Genomic DNA, 26,359 nt, shown 5'->3' on the forward strand with positions numbered 1-26,359 from the left:
ATTGATTTGCAGGTATTTTTAGGGTTGTTGCATTGACAGATGAAATTCCTCTTCATATTAGTTTTTTAGCACAGGCATGAAAGTTTTGTTTCAAAATTGACTAACATTTAAACTGATTTATAATTCCATCCACTTTGACTAAAGTCCCAGTTCTAGCAGTCAAAAAACAACCGTAAAGCATAATGCTGCCTCCATTATGCTTCAGTGTGGGTATGGTGTTCTTTTGGTGATGCGCGGTGTTGACTTTGTGCCAAACATACGTTTTGGAATTATGGCCAAAAATGTCATCCTTGGTCTCATTAGACCATAACACATTTTTTCATATGCTTTTGGTAAGCTTGATGTAGATGTTAGCAAAACATAGCCAGGCTTGGATGTTTTTCTTTATAAGAAAAGGCTTCCATCTTCTACCCTACCTCAAAAGCCAGATGTATGAAGAGCACAGGAGATTACCGTCACACGCCTTATACAACAAGTACCTGACAGAAATTCCTGTAGTTCCTTTAACCTCTTCATCCCAAAGTCTGTTTTCACCTTCCTAACCAGGCCAAATTTTACAATTCTGAACAGTGTCACTTCATGTGGTAATAACTCTGGAACACTTCAACAGATCCCAGTGATTCTGAGAATGTTTTTTTGTCACATATTGTACTTTATTTTACTGGTAAATTTAGGAAAATATTTTTTGCATTTATTTGTGAAAATATCGGAAACTGGATGAAAATTTTGCAATTTTCAAACATATTTTTTACGGCTTTAAATCAGATAGGGTTTTTCTGTCTGTCTGTCTGTCCTGGAAATCCCGCGTCTCTGATTGGTCGAGGCCACCAGGCCTCGACCAATCAGCGACGGGCACAGCATGGCGACGATGATGTCATAAAGTTGCCTCGACCAATCAGCGACGGGCACAGTCTGCCGCGAATTCTGGAATCATCATTGTCCATATACTACGGGGACATGCATATTCTAGAATACCCGATGCATTAGAATCGGGCCACAGTCTAGTAGTTAATAAATAACGTGTACCAAATGTCTAAATTACATCAGCATCATTTATTATACATAATGTTTTTGTTAGTAAGTTAGAAGGGTTAAAAGTTTATCAGCAATTTTTCATTTTTCCAACAAAATTTACAAAACCTATTTTTTTAGAGACCACAACCCATTTTAAGAGACTTTGAGGGGCCTATGTGACAGAAAATATCCAAAAGTGACAGTATTTTAAAACTCGCACCCCTCAAATTGCTCAAATCTACATTCAAGAAGTTTATTAACCCTTTAAGTTCTTCACAGGAATTAAAGCAATACGGAAGGAAGAAAAAGGAAACTTTTACTTTACCACCCAAAAATGTTGCTTTAGCCCCAAATTTTGTATTTTCACAAGGGTAACATAAGAAAATGGACCATACAATTTGTTGTGAAATTTCTCATGAGTACCCCTTATGTGGGGGAAAACTACTGTTTGGGGGCACAGCAGGGCTCGGAAGGGAAGGAGCACCATTTGACTTTTAGAACACAAAATTGGCTGGAATCAAAGCGGACACCTTGTCGCGTTTGTAGAACCCCTAATGTGTCTAAACAGTGGAACCCCCACCCCTCCACAAGGTGAGCACTTTGAACCCCCAGGTGCTTCACAGAATTTTATAACGTTGATTCATGAAAATTAAGAATCACATTTTTCCTACAAAAATGTTTTAACCCCAAAGGAGAAAATGGAACCCAAAATTTGTTGTGCAATTTCTCCTGAATACATCGGTACCACGTTACATGGTGAGAAACTACTGTTTGGACACCCTGCCAAGCTCTGAAAGGAAGGAGTGGTGTTTTGTAAAGCAGACTTTGATAGAATGGTCCATGAACGACATGTCACGTATAGATAACCCCTGATGTGCCTAAGCAGTGGAAACCCACCCCCCTCAAGTGACTCCATTTTTGAAACTACACCCTTCAAGTAATTTACGTAGAGGAAGAGATATATTAATGATAATAATAATGCTTTTGGTTTTATTGGTGTATAAATCTATAATGTGATGGTATGTATAAAAATTGTACATCAGATTTTAAAAGGGTGTTATATTGACAGGGTGAAACCAAATTTTATCCATTTATTGTTGTGTGGTATGCTTTAAACCAATCCTTAATGCAAAGGCCAGATTTCTACCATACTAGTGATTTTTGGATGGCACTGTATGGTTTCAGGACTTGATCTGAGAGATCTTTGAGACTTGTGTTGTGGTCAAGATAAGAACATCCCTCTTGTCCTTATACTTGACCACCAGCATGTTGTCGCTGCATTGTGTTCTGCTTTTGCCCTTTCTCAACGGTTGCCCAATTAGCGGCTTAGGGAGGCCTCTCCGATTTTTTCACTGGGTGCCACATGCAACTGTACTTCTGATAGAGAGGGTCTGACTCTTGAAGAGTGGGATGCTGGTGTTAAACTTATCAATGTAAAGATGATAAACTTTATCCAGCAGTGGGTGCAGTAATTCCCTAACAATTTTAACACTCACCCCCAGGACAGGGGGAAAATCAGGAGAGTCAATCTGGATGTCCCTCCCTTAGTAAGCCCTAAATCTGTGGGTGTACCCTTAGGTACTCTCACACAACTTGTACAGTTTTATTCCATACCTGGCCCTCTTACTGGGCAAGTATTGTTGGAATTTTATCCTACCTTTGAAATGAATCATCTATAGTGATGTCCCTTTGGGGGTTGTACGCCTCAGCAAATTTTCTGCTGAAGTGGTCTATTACTGGCTGAATTTTATATGGACGATCAAAGTTAGGATCATCTCAAGGGGAACACTGTGCATTATCATTATAATGCAAAACATTTTTGGATTGCTTCAAATCATGTCCTTGTCATGGCCATACGGAATACCCGTGTGATGTAGAGAATATCAGTACTCCAGTATTGACGAAATTCTAGTTTTCTGACTGTGCCCATATGTAGCACAATGCCCAAAATGTCATAATTTCTGCTGCATGTACAGGGATCCATCTGGCATATGATGACATTGGATTTTGGGTGAAAAATTGATGGGCATATAAATGTGTCTGGGGCACCATAAGATTTACTCACTGAAGAAGACTTTAATAAAGCCAATTTCAGTGAGGCCTGCAGCATCAAATTGGATTCCTAAGGTGCCTCTGAAATCCGGGACAACAGGCTGATCATTTTCTGGGTGTGGAGTCCATATGGGATCGATTGCTGTGGGGGTTGCCTGGGTCCTAGGATGCCTTGCTGGGAGTACCTCCTCACTAGATGAGGAAGAGGAGTAGGAAAAATACAGGATCCTTCCTAACTGCCTAAATCCGTGTTGGAGGCGAGGAACCGAATGGGCCATTTTTATTTTATTCTTCTAACCAGTGGGGATGTGTGTGCAAGTGGTGCTTTTACACGTGTATTGTGTGTGGTGTGTATAAAGGGTACTATTTATTATAAATTATACTATAAAAAGCAGAGAGAAAAAATGTTTGATTTTTTTCTACAAGAAAATCAGATGTCACTAACACTGCGACGTCCGCTACTCTACTTATAGAAAACAAAGAAAAAGTCTCTATGCGAGAGACTCTGATCAGCAGCAATACTGACCAGAGCACTGCGACCGCAGGGCGCGCACACATTGGTGTCGCAAAAAAAAAACTGTGACAAAAATTCAGCACGGATGCTCAGCGCAGAAGGCAATTGCGGTGTGGACGCAGGATGGGCACGCTTTAAAGGCGCCCCAAATAACTGCAAAAGTGCACCAAAAATGCAATAGGTGAGCGGGGGGGAGCTGGAACAGGGATTTGGGATCTGCTGCTGTGATAACAGATCAGTCATACAAACGGCACGGCAAAGGAGAAGCAGGAGGATCGCAGGAAACAAGGAGGATTGCAGCAGCAGCGCACTGGTGGCCACCAATGATGTTTCTCTTTCTCAGGTACACAGAGGATCTATATGCAGCGCCCCAGAGTCCTGGTCGTTGCAGTGCTGTGGCTTCGCCGCTAAGGGGAGCCATGGTACGTTCGATGGCACCGAAGGAGTTCCTCCAATCAGGTATCACAGACACCAATATGTTTCACAGCAGGGCCTCCGGGGGGAGCTAAGGGTGCTATTCATTAGGCCACTCCCCACCATAGTGGGTAAACTGGGGGTCAGGCAGGAAGTTAGAGAGAACGCTGACGGGATTGAACGGAGCAACACCCTGTGGCAGGGGGTGTTGTGAAGGGAGAGACTGTAGGGTCTCTGCCAGGGGTGGGATCCTGGCAGAGGCTTGGCATTGAAAGAACGTAACGGGTCCGCGCAGGCTCCTGGAAGCGGCGGGACTCAAGAAAGGACTAGAAGCGAGATAGATTGTGCTGAGTGAGAAACGAGATCAAGCAGAAGGAGAATACCAGCAGGGGTTTTGTTGAAAGAGGCAGCACCCTGCTGAGGCGCAATACCGGTGGCCGGAACGCCGAGGGAGTGGATTAGAATACAGCTTCAAGCCATACTCCAAACAGCGGCAGGACAGTCGGTCTCAGGCGGGCTGTCTACCACATATCACCTATGAAGTCTTGGGGGGCAATTGCGGGAGAGGGGCGACTCTAGGGTCCCGGAAGAACTCCAGGCCTACCTGACAAACGGGTGCCTGTTGTGAATTTGGATTCTGGGCTCCCCCGGTGGCCGCTTGTGGAATTGGACTTGTCATCCTCTTTCCTGTTTCACCTGGTTCCATCAGTAGTGGGTGTCGCTATTTAAGCTCATTTCTCTGGTGGTTTCTTGCCGGTCAACAATGTTATCTGATGCCTCTCAGTGCTTGTTCCTGCTTCTAGACAACTGCTAGATAAGTTGGACTTTAGTCCATGTTTTGTTTTGCCTATTTGTTCCAGTTCACAGCTGAAGTTTTGTTACTGTGTCTGGAAAGCTCTCGTTGATCAGGGATTGCTACTCTGGCGTTATGAGTTAATGCCAGAGTTTAAGGTAATCTCTGGATGGTGTTTTGTTAGTGTTTTTCTGCTGACCATGAAAGTATACTATCTGTCTTCTGCTATCTAGTAAGCGGACCTCAAATTTGCTAAGACTATTTTCCTGCTGCGTTTGTTGTTTCATCTGAACTCACCGTCATTATATGTGGGGGGCTACTGTCTTCTTTGGAATATTTCTCTAGAGGTGAGCCAGGTCTTATATTTCCCTCTGCTAGCTATTTAGGTCTTAGGCCAGAGCTGGGCATCTAGCTATAAATAGGAAATGCTACCTGGCTATTTCTAGTTGCGCGGCAGGCTTAGTTCATGGTCAGTATAGTTCCATCTTCCGAGAGCTTGTCCCTCTATAGGCTTGCTATGATCTCTGCCTGCAGAGATCATGACAGTTTGACCGGCCAATAAAGTGTTAAAGACCCAGGTTGAGAAAGGAGAGTTATAAGAAGTCTGCTGGAATTTTTTTTTTTTTTTTTTTCCTCCAGTCTGCCTTGCTGCAGTCTTTTTTCTCTCTCTCCTCCTAATCTCTGTATGGCTCTGTGTGCACCTGACAATAATGGATCTCCAGAGTGTAACTGCGGGTTTGAATAATCTCATCACGACAGTACAAAATTTACAAGATTTTGTGGTACATGCTCCGGTATCTGAGCCGAGAATTCCTTTGCCGGAGTTCTTCACAGGGAATAGAGCTAGCTTCCAGAATTTCCGAAATAATTGTAAGCTTTATTTGTCCCTGAAGTCTCGTTCAGCTGGAGACCCTGCTCAGCAGGTTAGGATTGTGATTTCCTTGCTCAGGGGTGACCCTCAAGATTGGGCCTTCTCATTGCCAGCAGGGGATCCTGCGTTACGCGATGTGGATGCGTTTTTTCTGGCCTTGGGCTTGCTTTATGAGGAACCTCATTTGGAACTTCAGGCAGAAAAAACTTTGATGGCACTATCTCAGGGGCAAGACGAAGCTGAAGTTTTCTGCCAAAAATTCCGTAAATGGTCTGTGCTTACTCAGTGGAATGAGTGCGCCTTGGCGGCAACTTTCAGAGAAGGTCTCTCTGATGCCGTTAAGGATGTTATGGTGGGGTTCCCTGTGCCTGCAGGTCTGAATGAGTCCATGACAATGGCTATTCAGATTGATAGGCGTCTGCGGGAGCGCAAACCGGTGCACCATCTGGCGGTGTCTATGGAAAAGACGCCAGAAAGTATGCAGTGTGATAGAATTCTGTCCAGGAGCGAGCGACAGAATTTTAGACGGAAGAATGGATTGTGTTTCTATTGTGGGGATTCTACTCATGTTATATCAGCATGCTCTAGGCGTACAAAGAAGCTTGATAAGTCTGTTTCCATTGGCACCATTCAGTCTAAGTTTATTTTGTCTGTAACCCTGATTTGCTCTTTGTCATCCATTGCCACGGACGCCTATGTTGACTCTGGCGCCGCTCTGAGTCTTATGGATTGGTCCTTTGCCAATCGTTGTGGTTTTGATTTAGAGCCTTTGGAGACTCTTATTCCTCTGAAGGGGATTGACTCCACCCCATTGGCTAATAATAAACCACAATACTGGACACAAGTAACCATGCGTATCAATCCGGATCACCAGGAGATTATTCGTTTCCTGGTGCTGTATAATTTACATGACGATTTGGTACTGGGATTGCCATGGTTGCAGTCTCACAACCCAGTCTTGGACTGGAGAGCAATGTCTGTGTTGAGCTGGGGATGTAAGGGTATTCATGGGGACTTACCTTTGGTTTCTATTTCGTCGTCCATTCCCTCTGAAGTCCCGGAGTTCCTCTCTGATTATCAAGACGTCTTTGACGAACCCAAGCTTGGGTCGTTACCTCCGCACCGTGAGTGCGATTGTGCCATAGATTTGATACCGGGTTGTAAATATCCAAAGGGTCGTTTGTTTAATCTGTCTGTGCCGGAACATGCTGCTATGCGGGAATATATAAAGGAGTCTTTGGAAAAGGGACATATTCGTCCATCTTCTTCTCCCTTGGGAGCTGGGTTTTTCTTTGTCTCAAAAAAAGACGGCTCTTTGAGACCATGTATTGATTATCGGCTTCTGAATAAGATCACTGTTAAGTATCAATACCCATTGCCATTGCTTACTGATTTGTTTGCTCGTATAGAGGGTGCTAAGTGGTTCTCTAAAATTGATCTTCGTGGGGCGTATAATTTGGTGCGGATCAGACAGGGGGATGAGTGGAAGACCGCATTTAATACGCCCGAGGGCCACTTTGAGTATTTGGTCATGCCTTTTGGTCTTTCTAATGCCCCTTCAGTTTTCCAGTCTTTTATGCATGATATTTTCCGCGATTTTCTGGATAAATTTATGATAATATATCTGGATGATATTCTGATTTTTTCTGATGACTGGGACTCTCATGTCCAGCAGGTCAGGAGAGTTTTTCAGGTTCTGCGGTCTAATTCTTTATGTGTGAAGGGGTCTAAGTGCGTTTTTGGGGTCCAGAAAATTTCCTTTTTGGGGTATATTTTTTCTCCCTCTTCCATTGAGATGGATCCCGTCAAGGTGCAAGCTATTTGTGACTGGACTCAGCCCTCCTCTCTTAAGGGTCTTCAGAGATTTTTGGGCTTTGCCAACTTTTACCGCCGATTTATTGCTGGTTTTTCGGATGTCGTTAAACCACTGACTGATTTGACCAGACAAGGCGCTGATGTTGCTAATTGGTCCCCTCATGCTGTAGAGGCCTTTCAGGAGCTTAAGCGCCGTTTTGCCTCTGCCCCTGTGTTGCGTCAGCCTGATGTGAATCTGCCTTTTCAGGTTGAGGTTGACGCTTCGGAGATCGGAGCTGGGGCAGTGTTGTCGCAGAAAGGTTCCGACTGCTCCGTCATTAGGCCTTGTGCCTTCTTTTCTCGCAAATTTTCGCCCGCAGAGCGGAATTATGATGTTGGGAATCGGGAGCTTTTGGCCATGAAGTGGGCGTTTGAGGAGTGGCGCCATTGGCTCGAGGGGGCTAGGCATCAGGTGGTGGTATTGACTGACCACAAAAATTTAATTTATCTTGAGACTGCCAGACGCCTGAATCCTAGACAGGCGCGCTGGTCTTTATTTTTTTCTCGCTTTAATTTTGTGGTGTCATACCTACCGGGTTCTAAGAATGTTAAGGCAGATGCCCTTTCTAGGAGTTTTGACCCGGACTCTCCTGGTAATTCTGAACCCACAGGTATCCTTAGGGAGGGAGTAATTTTGTCGGCCGTTTCTCCTGATCTGCGGCGGTCCTTGCAAGAGTTTCAGGCGGATAGACCGGATCGTTGTCCGCCTGATAGACTGTTTGTTCCGGATGATTGGACCAGCAGAGTCATCTCTGAGGTACATTCTTCTGCATTGGCAGGTCATCCCGGAATTTTTGGTACCAGGGATTTGGTGGCAAGATCCTTCTGGTGGCCTTCCCTGTCACGAGATGTGCGAGTCTTTGTGCAGTCATGTGACGTTTGTGCTCGGGCCAAGTCTTGTAGTTCTCGGGCTAGCGGACTGCTGTTGCCCTTGCCTATTCCTAAGAGGCCTTGGACACACATCTCGATGGATTTTATTTCAGATCTGCCTGTTTCCCAGAAGATGTCTGTCATCTGGGTGGTCTGTGACCGTTTCTCTAAAATGGTCCATTTGGTTCCTCTGCCCAAGTTGCCTTCTTCTTCTGAGTTGGTTCCTCTGTTTTTTCAGAATGTTGTCCGATTGCACGGTATTCCTGAGAATATTGTTTCTGACAGAGGTACCCAATTTGTGTCTAGATTTTGGCGGGCATTCTGTGCTAGGATGGGCATAGATTTGTCTTTTTCATCTGCTTTTCACCCTCAGACTAATGGCCAGACCGAGCGGACTAATCAGACCCTGGAGACATATCTGAGGTGTTTTGTCTCTGCTGACCAGGATGATTGGGTTGCTTTTTTGCCATTGGCAGAGTTCGCCCTCAATAATCGGGCCAGCTCTTCCACCTTGGTGTCCCCGTTTTTTTGTAATTCGGGGTTTCACCCTCGATTTTCCTCCGGTCAGGTGGAATCCTCGGATTGTCCTGGAGTGGATGCGGTGGTGGAGAGATTGCATCACATCTGGGGGCAGGTTATGGACAATTTGAAGTTGTCCCAGGAGAAGACTCAGCGTTTTGCCAACCGTCATCGTCGTGTTGGTTCTCGGCTTTGTGTTGGAGATTTGGTGTGGTTGTCTTCTCGTTTTGTCCCTATGAGGGTCTCTTCTCCTAAGTTTAAACCTCGGTTCATCGGCCCTTATAGAATATTGGAGATTCTTAATCCTGTTTCTTTCCGTTTGGACCTCCCTGCGTCCTTTTCCATTCATAACGTTTTTCATCGGTCGTTATTGCGCAGGTATGAGGTACCTGTTGTACCTTCAGTTGAGCCTCCTGCTCCGGTGTTGGTTGAGGGTGAGTTGGAGTACGTTGTGGAGAAGATTTTGGACTCTCGTGTTTCCAGACGGAGACTCCAGTACCTGGTCAACTGGAAGGGTTACGGCCAGGAGGATAATTCTTGGGTCAATGCATCTGATGTTCATGCTTCTGATCTTGTTCGTGCCTTCCATAGGGCTCATCCTGGTCGCCCTGGTGGATCTGGTGAGGGTTCGGTGCCCCCTCCTTGAGGGGGGGGTACTGTTGTGAATTTGGATTCTGGGCTCCCCCGGTGGCCGCTTGTGGAATTGGACTTGTCATCCTCTTTCCTGTTTCACCTGGTTCCATCAGTAGTGGGTGTCGCTATTTAAGCTCATTTCTCTGGTGGTTTCTTGCCGGTCAACAATGTTATCTGATGCCTCTCAGTGCTTGTTCCTGCTTCTAGACAACTGCTAGATAAGTTGGACTTTAGTCCATGTTTTGTTTTGCCTATTTGTTCCAGTTCACAGCTGAAGTTTTGTTACTGTGTCTGGAAAGCTCTCGTTGATCAGGGATTGCTACTCTGGCGTTATGAGTTAATGCCAGAGTTTAAGGTAATCTCTGGATGGTGTTTTGTTAGTGTTTTTCTGCTGACCATGAAAGTATACTATCTGTCTTCTGCTATCTAGTAAGCGGACCTCAAATTTGCTAAGACTATTTTCCTGCTGCGTTTGTTGTTTCATCTGAACTCACCGTCATTATATGTGGGGGGCTACTGTCTTCTTTGGAATATTTCTCTAGAGGTGAGCCAGGTCTTATATTTCCCTCTGCTAGCTATTTAGGTCTTAGGCCAGAGCTGGGCATCTAGCTATAAATAGGAAATGCTACCTGGCTATTTCTAGTTGCGCGGCAGGCTTAGTTCATGGTCAGTATAGTTCCATCTTCCGAGAGCTTGTCCCTCTATAGGCTTGCTATGATCTCTGCCTGCAGAGATCATGACAGGTGCCATTCCAACCTGAATACAGGGAAGGGGTGGATTACAGAGGAACATCAAATCGAGTTGTGAGGGAACTTAAGAAACAGACACAACCGTTGTGGGGTTACTTTCCGTGAGCACAGCAGGGAAGGACTACAACACATAGCGCTAGAAGGAAGGCACAGATTTCCACCTGAGAGGAGAACTCTGGAGGTGCCATTGGACCGGCCGGACTTGCGTAGCCTGGTGAACCGTGTTCCGGACTGAGGACTCAGAGATCTCCAGTAAAGAGGTAAAGAGACTGCAACCTGGTGTCCTCGTTATTTACCGCGACTTACACCCCACAACCGCACTGCTCCATCGCTACCATTACTACCACCTATTACACCGGACGTCCCCCACTGACGGACAGGGCCATGGACCGGGTCTAGCCACCGTGACAACCCCGAGACTGAGAACTAGAGGCCCGGCTCCGGGTACCCCTCGGCCCCGCGGTGGTGTGGGGGCGCTCCAACTTGGCGTCACGAACAGGATCTACTTAAGCCTGAAGAATCAGGTCATGTGTGCCTAGAGACTGTGATTTACTGTGATTGGACTGTACTTTATTGCAAGACTGTGTGCTGTGCCAATTGCCGCCAAAATCCGCCGCCATTGCAGCGCTGAGGAGAGCGCAGGAAGAGAAGAGGGGCGTGGAGTGGGCGTAGACGAGCTGGAGAGCGCGAAGGATAATGGCCGCCCAGTCTAAGTATTTCTGTGTCCTGAGGACGTGCCCGTCAACAGCTGAGGTACGCCTCCTGATCTTGGTCGGAGGGTGGAGACCATGGGGACGGGGCCGCCCACGGAAGAGACCGCGGGAAGGAGACGCGGGAAAAGAGCAAGAAATGGCGGCACCAGAAGCACCACGCGGAGCTGAGTCGGCTCAGTCTGAGGCCGCGGCGTCCGAGAAAGGCTCCGAGGCACCGCTGCTGGGAGGTCTGACCCTTACCGAGTCCCCGATGGGCCGACCCCCGACGCCGTTATCGGAGGAACGTGTGGCTGCGGCCGAGGCCCGCCAGCTGACCCGCCGACTGAGGGCCGATGCCCGCGTGCTCACCCGGGTGGGCCAACCCACCGAGATTAAGCTGTCTCCCATTGCTCCTTACCCGGGCCCGGCTGAAAGCACCCTACCTGCACCGGGTCTGAAGATCATGCCGGATGCGGAGCACTTACGGCGCCTTATGGCAGAGTGGCGGAGCCGGCCCCAGCCTGCAGAACAAGTGGACTTGGTTAGTGTCCCCGAGATTCCGCCCTCACACTGGGGTGTTGTGGTGGCCTTCCATCCCCAGCAAGGGAGAGGGGTCATACAGGAGATCGGGGAGCCGATCCAGGTCCGGGTGGACCGAGAAGAGGTGGAACCTTCTGGCAGGCGGTTTGATTGTAACCTGGAGCCGGGGGACGCCGTCACCTATACGAGGTGGAGAAAGAACACCAGTGAGACGGGCTGGTTTGCCCGGGGGGTCCAACGATGTGTCGCCCTCCAGGCTGCTGCTGGGACACCAGAAGAGGATAGTCCTGGAGGAAAGGCAGCGGGACCTGACCCCGCGGAACCAGGGGAAGTTCGACCTCACCGCGCCCCGGAGAGGCGGGTACGCCTACCGACGAGAAGGACCTCCCGGAGAGGGATTCTATCCTTACTGGAGCCAGGACGGCGTCCTGGCTCACCGGACCGATCTGTGAGTCTGGTGAAGCCAGGAAGAAGGTCACCTCCCGTAGAACCTCAGTAAGATATAGCTTTCAATGTTTATGAAAATGTACATAGTTGCTACTTTATTGTTTTAACTGTTCCTGTTGCTGCTAAACCCGCCCAGGGTTAATGGATCCCTCTGTTAACCCGGGATCCCTGTGTTTGTTCTGAGTTTTCCTAAAATTTTGCACAAGTTTAAATAACTGCAGAAATCATGGACTGTGCATGATTCGAACTTCTTTTGTAAATAGTTTGCACCTTCTTAAAGGTGCTCCCTACTGGTTTTAGCCAAAGACACTTTGCGAAGATATTTGTCCTATTGGTTTGAGCCAAAGACACTTTGCGAAGATACCATACCGGAACCTTTGCATGGACTGGTAGGCTGAGAAGACGAGCTACCTCGGAAAGACTTGGTCCCCTCTTAAAGGGGATGTGAGAAACTGAACTTGAGAAGAGATACTGTTGCAGAACAGTAATGCCATAATGATGCTTTGAAAAGAAATGTAACTGTTTTACATGCTAAGTTATATGTGTTGAATTTGTTGAAATGTGAAATCTAAATAATGTTTTGCAGAAAGAAAAGATGCAGAGAGCCCGTAGGGGTAGAGATAGAGGTCTGCATAGTTGAAAGTAAGCGAAGTAATAATGAAGGTGAGGATAGAAGGTAAACCCCGCGTCCCCATTGAAAGTTACTTTGTTACTAAGGACAGAGAGTGAACCCGTAGGGGTTAGAGAGTGAGTCCTTAAAGGAGCCGAGTAGAGCGGGCTCAGAGTTCTTTAAACGAAAGGAATGTTATGTCTATACTATGTATAGTAGCGAAAGGCAGTAGGCCCTGGCTGAACGGGGCGGTCCTGTAAAAGAAAGGAGAGGCAGTAGGTCTGGTGCCATAGGGACAGGCGGTCCTGCAGGTTCAAAGTAGGAGAATGTGAAGTTACCTTACCCTGTAATGTGATTATAGGAAGGCCTTTGGTAAACTAAGAGTGTATGTTTCTTAAAGGCAATGTTAATTTATTGTTCCAGAATTTGCACTAAGTAGAATACCCGGTTGGGTAACAGGAGTTATGCATAGCCTGTAATTTATAATGTTGACCATGTTTGTAACGTTAAAAGTGTCCTCACCTCCCATAAAGGGAAGCCTGTTCAAGTATACTTATTGTTTTGCACTCAACAAAATTGTATGTCTTTTTGCTAATCTGTATTGTTGTTTTTCTTCCCAGTCCCGGAGTACTGTGTTTAACCAGGGGGGAGTGCAGCGCCCCAGAGTCCTGGTCGTTGCAGTGCTGTGGCTTCGCCGCTAAGGGGAGCCATGGTACGTTCGATGGCACCGAAGGAGTTCCTCCAATCAGGTATCACAGACACCAATATGTTTCACAGCAGGGCCTCCGGGGGGAGCTAAGGGTGCTATTCATTAGGCCACTCCCCACCATAGTGGGTAAACTGGGGGTCAGGCAGGAAGTTAGAGAGAACGCTGACGGGATTGAACGGAGCAACACCCTGTGGCAGGGGGTGTTGTAAAGGGAGAGACTGTAGGGTCTCTGCCAGGGGTGGGATCCTGGCAGAGGCTTGGCATTGAAAGAACGTAACGGGTCCGCGCAGGCTCCTGGAAGCGGCGGGACTCAAGAAAGGACTAGAAGCGAGATAGATTGTGCTGAGTGAGAAACGAGATCAAGCAGAAGGAGAATACCAGCAGGGGTTTTGTTGAAAGAGGCAGCACCCTGCTGAGGCGCAATACCGGTGGCCGGAACGCCGAGGGAGTGGATTAGAATACAGCTTCAAGCCATACTCCAAACAGCGGCAGGACAGTCGGTCTCAGGCGGGCTGTCTACCACATATCACCTATGAAGTCTTGGGGGGCAATTGCGGGAGAGGGGCGACTCTAGGGTCCCGGAAGAACTCCAGGCCTACCTGACAAACGGGTGCCATTCCAACCTGAATACAGGGAAGGGGTGGATTACAGAGGAACATCAAATCGAGTTGTGAGGGAACTTAAGAAACAGACACAACCGTTGTGGGGTTACTTTCCGTGAGCACAGCAGGGAAGGACTACAACACATAGCGCTAGAAGGAAGGCACAGATTTCCACCTGAGAGGAGAACTCTGGAGGTGCCATTGGACCGGCCGGACTTGCGTAGCCTGGTGAACCGTGTTCCGGACTGAGGACTCAGAGATCTCCAGTAAAGAGGTAAAGAGACTGCAACCTGGTGTCCTCGTTATTTACCGCGACTTACACCCCACAACCGCACTGCTCCATCGCTACCATTACTACCACCTATTACACCGGACGTCCCCCACTGACGGACAGGGCCACGGACCGGGTCTAGCCACCGTGACAACCCCGAGACTGAGAACTAGAGGCCCGGCTCCGGGTACCCCTCGGCCCCGCGGTGGTGTGGGGGCGCTCCATATACATCCGCTCTGCACTCCAGATCGGAGGAAAAGATGGTGCAAAGTGGTGATTGCTATTTTAAAACAACCCTTTTGGCGCCGATTGGTCAGTAACTATTGTTCAGCCAAACAGCGCCAAAAGGGTTAACAAAGAGCGGTGCAGTTTTGATCACCCCATCCATTTTGACTGTTGTGATTGGTGCTTTCTCAGACAGCACCAATCACAGCATGCCACATTGATTTTTCGTTAAAGTTTTTTAGCGTTAAAACGCGATGATTGGCTGGTCAGAATTTACCAGCCGATCACAACGATTGGTGATGTTGAGGGGCGGTACAGCCCCACGGGGGCAATGTACAGGGATGGTCTGTTGTCAGAGACAGAAGCAATCTTAACTCAATTCAGCGCGGTGACCGGAACTTGAGGCTGCCGTACATGCAGTTCCCACAGCGCTGTACATGTATGGCGGATGTCGTGAAGGGGGTAATGGTGCTGTGGGTCTCTTGGCAGCTTTGTGGATCAATTGACTTTCTGTCTTTTCACCAATTTTTAGAGGTAAGTCCAGTTCTACGTAATATGACAGTTGTGCCAAATCTCAGCCACTTCCTGATGACCGGCCTCATAGTGTCCCATGGTATACCTAATAACTTGCACATTTTTTAAGTCATCATCATGACTGATAACCGTCAATAATGAGATCCCATAGCTGTGTTGTAAGCTGATTATGGATTCTGTTGTAAAATGCAACCAATGAAAAATTCCGGAAAATCATACCAGAACAGCTAAGCTTTATATAGTGTTAGGCCAGCGTCACAGTAGCGTATTGCATCCGATGCGAGATCATCGGATGTGATATGCTAATGACACTCTGCTCCTGCTCGCAGCAGAGCAGAGCAGGAGCTGAGTGTCATGCGTCTGTGCTCCGATTCTCTCGCACAGGGAGGATCGGAGCACAGCTGCGGAGGAGGCAGAGAAATGAATTTCTCCATCTCCTCCATTGCTGGGGTCCGTTGATAACGCACAGCACTCGGATGATATCCAAGTGATGTGCATTGTCTCACTCGCACCCATAGGCTTATATGGGTGCGAGTGAGCTGAGAGTTTTCCTCGGTCCAAGACAATCGCAGCATGCTGCGATTGTCTCGGACTGAGGAAAACAGCTGACAAAAAGTCAGCTGGTGGGAGGTGCCCCATAGCTTAACATTGGTCCGAGTGCAATGCGATTTTTTATTGCATTGCACTCGGCCGTTTAAAACGCCAGTGTGACGCAGGCCTTAATCAGGATCTCTGTAAATGATGGCAGCTGTTGTGAACTCTGTTTTCGGGCTCCCTCTTGTGGTCACAGGTGGTATTGTGTGAGTTTTGTTTTTGGCCTCCCCCTGGTGGCTTTGTTTGTTATCCTGCGGATCTGTGGTTGGATCAGCTGCCTCGTTATGCACTAGGGAGTTTCCTATTTAGCTCTGCTTCACCTCCACTTGTTGCCGGCTGTCAATGTACTCAGTGCTATTCTGATTACTCCTGATTATCTTCGGTTTCAGTCTCTTCAGGAGAAGCTAAGTTCTGTTTAATTATTTTTTGCTCATCAGTCTGCAATATGATTTCTGTGTATGATGAGTTTAGTCCAGCTTGCTAATATGTGATTTCTTCTGCTGGTTTGCTCTGGGGTACAGAGTTGCTTCCCCCGCACCGTTAGTTGGTGCGGGGGCTCGAGCGATCTCTGCGTGGATATTTTGAATAGGGTTTTTAATTGACCGCACAGTTCCCTTTCTATTTTCTGCTTTCTAGTGTTAGCGGGCCTCATTTGCTAAATCTAATTTCATCTTTGCGTTTGTGCTTTCCCCTTAACTCACCGTTAATATTTGTGGGGGGCTATTCTATATCTTTGGGGTCATTTCACTGAGGCAAGTGAGGACTTTCGTTCCCTCTAGGAATAGTCAGTTTCTCAGGCCGTGAAGAGACGTCTAGGATTTTCAGGTAACGTTCCACGACTGCCTATAGTTGTTTGCGGATAGGATCAGGTTGCGGTCAATTCAGTTACCACTTCCCCAGAGTTTGTAGTCGGTTTAGTTACTTAGCTAGTCCTACTTGCGATCCTTGCCACTAGGATCATAACAGTACAGCCGGCCATAAAGTGTTAATTGCATGGCAGAAGCAGGAGAAGAGAAGCCTTGAGGAATTTTTTTTTTTTTTTTTTGCTGCCGTGTGTCTAGCTGCTGTGTGTCTAGCTTCTCTCCTCCTCTTAATCTTGGTGTGGCTCTGAGTTCAGCTGCTGACATGGATATCCAGAGTTTGGCCTCCAGTGTAGATCATCTTGCTGCAAGGGTACAAAGTATTCAGGATTTTGTTGTTCACAGTCCTATGTCAGAGCCTAGAATACCTATTCCGGAGTTGTTTTCTGGAGATAGATCTAGGTTCCTGACTTTTAAGAACAATTGCAAATTGTTTCTTTCTTTGAAACCTCGTTCCTCTGGTGATTCCGTTCAGCAAGTTAAGATTATTATTTCTTTCTTGCGCAGTGACCATCAAGATTGGGCCTTCGCATTGGCGCCAGGGGATCCTGCATTGCTCAGTGTGGATGCGTTTTTTCTGGCCCTTGGATTGCTCTATGAGGAACCTAATCTTGAGGACCAGGCTGAAAAAGCTTTGTTGGCCCTCTCTCAGGGGCAAGATGAAGCAGAGGTGTATTGCCAGAAATTTCGGAAATGGTCGGTGCTTACTCAATGGAATGAGTGTGCCCTGGCTGCAAATTTCAGAAAGGGTCTTTCTGAAGCCATTAAGAATGTCATGGTGGGGTTCCCTACGCCTGCAGGTCTGAATGAGTCAATGACTCTGGCCATTCAGATTTATCGGCGTTTGCGGGAGCGCAAACCTGCGCACCATTTGGCGGTGTCTTCTGAACAGACACCTGAGTCTATGCAATGTGATAGAATTCTGACCAGAAGTGAAAGGCAAAATTATAGACGGCAAAATGGGTTGTGCTTTTACTGTGGTGACTCAGCTCATGTTATCTCAGCATGCTCTAAGCGCACAAAAAAGATTGATAAATCTGTCACCATCGGTACTTTACAGCCTAAGTTCATTTTGTCTGTTACCCTGATTTGTTCCCTGTCATCTTACCCGGTTATGGCTTTTGTAGATTCAGGTGCTGCCCTGAGCCTGATGGATTTGTCATTTGCCCAGCGCTGTGGTTTTGTTTTGAAGCCTTTAAAATTTCCTATTCCACTAAGGGGTATTGATGCTACACCATTGGCTATGAATAAACCTCAGTACTGGACGCAAGTGACCATGTGCATGACTCCTGTTCATCAGGAGGTGATTCGCTTTCTTGTTCTGCATAATTTGCATGATGTTGTCGTGTTGGGTCTGCCATGGTTGCAGACTCATAATCCAGTCCTGGATTGGAAAGCAATGTCTGTGTCAAGTTGGGGTTGCCAGGGAATTCATGGCGACGCTCCTGTGGTGTCAATTGCTTCATCCACTCCTTCTGAAGTCCCTGCGTTTTTGTCGGACTACCAGGATGTATTTGATGAGCCCAAACTCAGTTCTCTACCTCCTCATAGGGATTGTGATTGTGCTATAAATTTGTTTCCTGGTAGTAAATTTCCTAAGGGACGACTTTTCAATTTGTCAGAGCCGGAGCATGCTGCTATGCGGAGTTATATAAAGGAGTCTTTGGAGAAAGGACTTATTCGCCCCTCCTCCTCCCCTCTGGGTGCGGGATTCTTTTTTGTGGCTAAGAAGGATGGTTCCCTGAGACCTTGTATTGATTATCGCCTTCTAAATAAAATCACGGTCAAATTTCAGTATCCTTTGCCATTGTTATCTGATCTGTTTGCTCGCATTAGGGGGTCTAGTTGGTTCACCAAGATAGATCTTCGTGGTGCGTATAACCTTGTGCGTATTAAGCAGGGTGATGAATGGAAAACTGCATTTAATACGCCCGAAGGCCATTTCGAGTACTTGGTGATGCCTTTTGGACTTTCTAACGCTCCTTCTGTCTTTCAGTCCTTCATGCACGACATCTTCCGCGAGTATCTGGATAAATTTATGATTGTGTATCTGGATGATATTCTGTTTTTTTCTGATGATTGGGAGTCCCATGTTAAGCAGGTCAGGATGGTGTTTCAGGTCCTGCGTGCCAATGCTTTATTTGTGAAGGGCTCAAAATGTCTTTTTGGAGTCCAGAACGTTTCTTTTTTGGGTTTCATTTTTTCCCCTTCTACTATTGAGATGGACCCAGTCAAGGTTCAGGCTATTCATGACTGGACTCAGCCTACATCTGTTAAGAGTCTTCAGAAGTTCTTGGGTTTTGCAAATTTTTACCGTCGTTTCATCGCTAATTTTTCTGGTGTTGTTAAGCCTTTGACGGATTTGACCAAGAAGGGTTCTGATGTTACTAATTGGTCTCCTGCGGCTGTGGAGGCCTTTCGGGAGCTGAAGCGCCGGTTTTCCTCGGCTCCGGTCTTATGTCAGCCAGATGTCTCTCTTCCTTTCCAGGTCGAGGTTGATGCTTCTGAGATTGGAGCGGGGGCTGTTTTGTCGCAGAGAAGCTCTGATGGCTCTGTGATGAAGCCATGTGCTTTCTTTTCAAGAAAGTTTTCGCCTGCCGAGCGGAATTATGATGTCGGTAATCGGGAGTTGTTGGCTATGAAGTGGGCATTTGAGGAGTGGCGACATTGGCTCGAGGGAGCTAAGCATCGTGTGGTGGTCTTGACTGATCACAAAAATCTGATTTATCTCGAGTCGGCCAAGCGGCTGAATCCTAGACAAGCTCGTTGGTCGTTGTTTTTCTCTCGTTTTGATTTCGTGGTCTCGTACCTGCCTGGTTCGAAGAATGTGAAGGCTGATGCTCTTTCTAGGAGTTTTGTGCCTGACTCTCCTGGAGATTCTGAGCCGGCTGGTATCCTCAGAGAAGGGGTGATTTTGTCTGCCATCTCCCCAGATTTGCGACGAGTGCTGCAGGAGTTTCAGGCGGATAGACCTGACCGTTGTCCACCGGAGAGACTGTTTGTCCCAGATAGATGGACCAACAGAGTTATTTCCGAGGTTCATTCTTCGGTGTTGGTAGGCCATCCTGGAATATTTGGTACCAGAGATTTGGTGGCCAGGTCCTTTTGGTGGCCTTCCTTGTCACGGGATGTGCGTTCCTTTGTGCAGTCTTGTGGAATTTGTGCTCGGGCTAAGCCTTGCTGTTCTCGTGCCAGTGGTTTGCTGTTACCTTTGCCTGTCCCGAAGAGGCCTTGGACGCACATTTCCATGGATTTTATTTCAGATCTCCCTGTCTCTCAGAGAATGTCTGTCATCTGGGTGGTGTGTGATCGTTTTTCTAAGATGGTCCATTTGGTGCCCTTGCCTAAGTTGCCTTCCTCCTCCGAGTTGGTTCCGCTGTTTTTTCAAAATGTGGTTCGTTTGCACGGGATCCCTGAGAATATTGTTTCCGACAGAGGATCCCAGTTTGTGTCTAGATTTTGGCGGACCTTTTGTGCTAAGATGGGCATTGATTTGTCTTTTTCGTCGGCCTTCCATCCTCAGACGAATGGCCAGACCGAGCGAACTAATCAGACCTTGGAAACCTATTTAAGATGTTTTGTTTCTGCTGATCAGGACGACTGGGTGGCTTTTTTGCCATTGCCCGAATTTGCCCTTAATAATCGGGCTAGTTCTGCTACTTTGGTTTCGCCTTTTTTTTTGTAATTCGGGGTTTCATCCTCGTTTTTCCTCGGGTCAGGTGGAGCCTTCTGATTGTCCTGGAGTGGATCTTGTGGTGGATAGGTTGCATCAGATTTGGGATCATGTGGTGGACAATTTGAAGCTGTCACAAGAGAAGGCTCAGCGCTTTGCCAACCGCCGTCGCTGTGTGGGTCCCCGACTTCACGTTGGGGACTTGGTGTGGTTGTCTTCTCGCTTTGTTCCTATGAAGGTCTCCTCTCCCAAGTTCAAGCCTCGGTTTATCGGTCCTTATAAGATTTTGGAAGTCCTTAACCCTGTGTCATTTCGTTTGGACCTCCCAGCATCGTTTGCTATTCATAATGTGTTCCATCGGTCGTTGTTGCGGAGGTATGTGGTGCCTGTGGTTCCTTCGGTTGAGCCTCCTGCCCCTGTGCTGGTTGAGGGAGAATTGGAATACGTGGTGGAGAAGATCTTGGATTCTCGTATTTCTAGACGGAGGCTTCAGTATTTGGTTAAGTGGAAGGGCTATGGTCAGGAGGATAATTCCTGGGTTGTCGCCTCTGATGTTCATGCGGCTGATTTGGTTCGTGCCTTCCATGTGGCTCACCCTGATCGCCCTGGGGGTTTTTGATGAGGGTTCGGTGACCCCTCCTCAAGGGGGGGGTACTGTTGTGAACTCTGTTTTCGGGCTCCCTCTTGTGGTCACAGGTGGTATTGTGTGAGTTTTGTTTTTGGGCTCCCCCTGGTGGCTTTGTTTGTTATCCTGCGGATCTGTGGTTGGATCAGCTGCCTCGTTATGCACTAGGGAGTTTCCTATTTAGCTCTGCTTCACCTCCACTTGTTGCCGGCTGTCAATGTACTCAGTGCTATTCTGATTACTCCTGATTATCTTCGGTTTCAGTCTCTTTAGGAGAAGCTAAGTTCTGTTTAATTATTTTTTGCTCATCAGTCTGCAATATGATTTCTGTGTATGATGACTTTAGTCCAGCTTGCTAATATGTGATTTCTTCTGCTGGTTTGCTCTGGGGTACAGAGTTGCTTCCCCCGCACCGTTAGTTGGTGCGGGGGCTCGAGCGATCTCTGCGTGGATATTTTGAATAGGGTTTTTAATTGACCGCACAGTTCCCTTTCTATTTTCTGCTTTCTAGTGTCAGCGGGCCTCATTTGCTAAATCTAATTTCATCTCTGCGTTTGTGCTTTCCCCTTAACTCACCATTAATATTTGTGGGGGGCTATTCTATATCTTTGGGGTCATTTCACTGAGGCAAGTGAGGACTTTCGTTCCCCCTAGGAATAGTCAGTTTCTCAGGCCGTGAAGAGACGTCTAGGATTTTCAGGTAACGTTCCACGGCTGCCTATAGTTGTTTGCGGATAGGATCAGGTTGCGGTCAATTCAGTTACCACTTCCCCAGAGTTTGTAGTCGGTTTAGTTACTTAGCTAGTCCTACTTGCGATCCTTGCCACTAGGATCATAACAGGCAGCTGCGCACTGATTAACATAAGGTTAACCTTCCTCTAGTGTTAGGGTCGTGACGGACCCGTTTTAGGTTTTACTGTAAATGCATACAAATTCTACATATGCATCGCCCCAGAGTCCTGGTCGTTGCAGTAATGTCATTCTTCCACCAGGGGGAGTGATATTACGTCTGATGGCACTAAAGGATTTCACCTTACCAGGTATCACAAGTCACACACTACACTTCAAGTGAACAAGGTTGGTACGCTCGGAATGTTAAGCGATGTGGACACTCTGTAGCGCCACCTGCTGCCCTGACTAAGGCTACCTCTGAACTGACGAGTCCCAACATTACTACTACTGTGTGTATCATTTCTACTACTGAACCTACTACCAAGACTGACAACCGAACTGTCATGGTTAGGACAAGGTTGTCCTGTGCTCTCAAGGGTTCATGTTCTTAGCCTCTCTTTCAAGATGGGAGGGCTATTTATACTCGCTCCTAACCTGGTATCCTTGTCAGCTATAGGTTTTTCTGCAGTCTGTATGCTTGACCTCTGTAGTGTGTGCTGCTTGCTTTGTGTCTTTCTGTCACCTGCTTTATTCGTTTTCCTGGATTTCTGACCCCTGGCTTGGTGTTATGGTTCTCAATGGCAAGAGAACATAGCCCAGCAAACATACGAACTAGCTCTTGGAAGGATGGAAACTAAACTGACCATGAACTAAACCTGCCGCACAACTAACAGTAGCCGGGTAGCGTAGCCTGCGTTTTATCCCTAGACGCCCAGCGCCGGCCGGAGGACTAACTAATCCTGGCAGAGGAAAATATAGTCCTGGCTCACCTCTAGAGAAATTTCCCCGAAAGGCAGACAGAGGCCCCCACAAATATTGGCGGTGATTTTAGATGAAATGACAAACGTAGTATGAAAATAGGTTTAGCAAAATTGAGGTCCGCTTACTAGATAGCAGGAAGACAGAAAGGGCACTTTCATGGTCAGCTGAAAACCCTATCAAAATACCATCCTGAAATTACTTTAAGACTCTAGTATTAACTCATAACATCAGAGTGGCAATTTCAGATCACAAGAGCTTTCCAGACACAGAAACGAAACTACAGCTGTGAACTGGAACAAAATGCAAAAACAAACAAGGACTAAGTCCAACTTAGCTGGGAGTTGTCTAGCAGCAGGAACATGCACAGAAAGGCTTCTGATTACAATGTTGACCGGCATGGAAGTGACAGAGGAGCAAGGCTAAATAGCGACTCCCACATCCTGATGGAAACAGGTGAACAGAGAGGATGATGCATACCAGTTCAATTCCACCAGTGGCCACCGGGGGAGCCCAAAATCCAATTTCACAACAGCTTGGCTTCGGACTATTCTCTGACTCTCCCTGTTGGTATCTTGTTATCTCCTGGCTTAGACCTCGGCTTGTTCCACTATTCTTTTATGCTTGCCCCTTCTCTGTTTCCCCAGTATCTGGCTCCGCCCCCTACTCTGTCACATGATCGTAGGTCCTATTGCTTTACCTGATCACTATGTTTCATGTGAAAGGTCCCATTGCTGTTCATGTTAGTTACCCGGTTTATGACCTATCTCTGTTGCTGCTGGATGCAGTTTCCCCTGCAGCATTATTACCCGGGTATCGTGACATTATAGCTGACCTGATAGTTTTCTCCCTGGTGTGGGGGGTGGTGTTTGTATGCCATGGACCCAGTACAGGCTCTCACGGCCCAGGTTAATGAGCTTTCACAGCTTTTGCAGGAGCTGTCTGTGGAACAGCAAGCTCTGGTCCACTCGCACCAACAGGTGCAGAGAGATGTTGCAGGTGCTTTACAGGTGTCTGCTCCATTTCGGTCCCGGGAGGGGGTCCCTCTGATGTATGCTTAGCGGACCCTGAACCGCCGGTAAAATTACCCGACACTTTTTCTGGGGATAAGAAATTGTTCAGGGTCTTTAAGGAGGGATGTAATTTGTTTTTTGAGTTACGTCCCCGGGCCTCTGGAAATGAAAGGCAGAGGGTGGGGGTAGTCATGTCTTTATTAAGGGGGTCCTTGCAGGCATGGGATTTCTCTCTCTCTCCCTCTGCTCCTGAACGTATGTCTGTGAACCTGTTTTTTGAGTCCCTGGGGCTCATTTATGATGAGCCTGATAGAGTGCGTCTTGCAGAAGATATGGTGATGAGTGTGACACAGGGGAAGCACTCCGCTGAATGGTTGTGCTCAGGGTTTAGGCGCTGGGCAGCTGAAGTTTCTTGGAACGATGCAGCCCTGAGGGGGTTGTTCCGCATGGGTCTGTCTAACCGTCTGAAGGATGCTCTGGCACTTCATACTCCTCCTGATACCCTGGAGGACGCCATGAAACAGGCAGTTCGTATGGACCGGAGACTCCGTGCTAGAGGAATGATGCAACAGGAGACTTCATTGTTCTCTAAATTATGTGACGCTGCACTTGTATCTGAGCCCATGGAGATTGGATCAGTCTCGGTCTCTGAGAGAGAGAGAAGACACCGCAGAGACAATCAACTATGTTTTTACTGTGGAGCCTCTGGTCATTTGAAAAGGAACTGTCCATCCTGCCCTTCTGTGATACCATCTGAGAAACGACTGAGTCTGGGCAACAATCGAGGAGGTTGTCCAGACTCCCAGGTACATTTTTTCTCGCTTACAAAACTTGTGCTCCAGGTGAAATTGGAACTTGCTGGCGGTCCTGTGGTGACCACGGCTTTTGTTGACTGCGGTTCTTCCATTAATTTGATTGATGCCCAAGTTGTGACTCGTAATAAGATAGGGACAGTTAGGTTAAAAAACCCTGTTAAAATTGTGGCTGTTGATTCATCTCCTCTTACCCGGGATGGAATTTGTTTCAGGACTGATGTTTTTTCTCTGAAAGTGGGTTCCTCTCACGTGGAGCAATTAAGTTGTTTTGTATTGAATAATCTGCCTGCAGGACTGGTTCTGGGAATGCCCTGGCTGCAACGCCACAATCCTGCCATTGATTGGGGGGCGGGGGAGATTACTCAATGGAGATGTAAGGGTAATGGTCCGTGTTGTAACCTGGGACCTTTTGTTAACCTGATAAAGTCTGTATCTGTGTCGTCTGTCGGTCTGGAGGGTATTCCGGAGTACCTGAAAGACTTCGAAGACGTGTTTTCCGAAAGTGAGGCCGAGGCGCTTCCACCACATCGACCCGGTGATTGTGCTATTAATTTAATCCCAGGAGCCAAATTACCAGACAGAGAGACTCATTGCCAGAGAGAGCAAAAATAATCCCAAAATATTCTTTAACTACATAAATAGTAAGAAATTAAAAAATGATAGTGTTGGCCCCCTTAAAAATAGTCTGGGGGAAATGGTGGATGAGGATGAGGAAAAAGCCAATCTGCTAAATGACTTTTTTTCATCAGTATTTACAAAAGAAAATCCCATGGCAGACAATATGACTAGTGATAAAAATTCCCAATTAAATGTTACCTGCTTAACCCAGCTGGAAGTACGGCGGCGTCTAAAAATCACAAAAATTGACAAATCTCTGGGCCCGGATTGGATACACCCCCGAGTACTGCAGGAATTAAGTACAGTCATTGATAGACCATTATTTTTAATCTTTAAAGAGTCCATAATAACAGGGTCTGTCCACAGGACTGGCGTATAGCAAATGTGGTGCCAATATTCAAAAAGGGGACAAAAACTGAACTCGGAAATTATAGGCCAGTAAGTTTAACCTCTACTGTGGGTAAAATCCTGGAGGGCATTCTAAGGGATGCTATACTGGAGTATCTGAAGAGGAATAACGTCATGACCCAATATCAGCATGGGTTTACTAGGGACCGTTCATGTCAGACTAATTTGATCAGCTTCTATGAAGAGGTAAGTTCCGGACTGGACCAAGGGAGCCCAGTGGATGTAGTGTGTATGGACTTTTCAAAAGCTTTTGATACGGTGCCACACAAAAGGTTGTTACATAAAATGAGAATAATGGGGATAGGGGAAAATATGTGTAAGTGGATTGATAGCTGGCTCAGGGATAGGAAACAAAGGGTGGTTATTAATGGAGCACACTCGGACTGGGTCGCGGTTAGCAGTGGGGTACCACAGGGGTCAGTATTGGGCCCTCTTCTTTTTAACATATTTATTAATGACCTTGTAGGGGGCATTCAGAGTAGAATTTCAATATTTGCAGATGACACTAAACTCTGCAGGGTAATCAATACAGAGGAGGACAATTTTATATTACAGGCTGATTTATGTAAACTAGAAGCTTGGGCTGATAAATGGCAAATGAGCTTTAATGGGGATAAATGTAAGGTCATGCACTTGGGTAGAAGTAATAAGATGTATAACTATGTGCTTAATTCTAAAACTCTGGGCAAAACCGTCAATGAAAAAGACCTGGGTGTATGGGTGGATGACAAACTCATATTCAGTGGCCAGTGTCAGGCAGCTGCTACAAAGGCAAATAAAATAATGGGATGCATTAAAAGAGGCATAGATGCTCATGAGGAGAACATAATTGTACCTCTATACAAGTCACTAGTTCGACCACACTTAGAATACTGTGCACAGTTCTGGTCTCCGGTGTATAAGAAAGACATAGCTGAACTAGAGTGGGTGCAGAGAAAAGCGACCAAGGTTATTAGAGGACTGGGGGATCTGCAATACCAAGATAGGTTATTACACTTGGGGCTGTTTAGTTTGGAAAAACGAAGACTAAGGGGTAATCTTATGTTAATGTATAAATATATGAGGGGACAGTACAAAGACCTTTCTGATGATCTTTTTAATCATAGACCGGTGACAGGGACAAGAGGGCATCCTCTATGTCTGGAGGAAAAAAGGTTTAAGCATAATAACAGACACGGATTCTTTACTGT

The 26,359-nt window shown here is 46.9% G+C and overlaps 1 protein-coding gene across 1 annotated transcript in view; it reads left to right on the plus strand.

Annotated features, from left to right (window-relative positions):
• Positions 1–26,359, plus strand: part of MPP4 (MAGUK p55 scaffold protein 4) — a 136,770-nt gene that overhangs the window by 38,999 nt on the left and 71,412 nt on the right. The window lies entirely within an intron of this gene.

This window comes from Ranitomeya variabilis, chromosome 7 (assembly GCF_051348905.1).
Source record: "Ranitomeya variabilis isolate aRanVar5 chromosome 7, aRanVar5.hap1, whole genome shotgun sequence".
Classification (NCBI taxonomy): Eukaryota; Metazoa; Chordata; class Amphibia; order Anura; family Dendrobatidae; genus Ranitomeya; species Ranitomeya variabilis.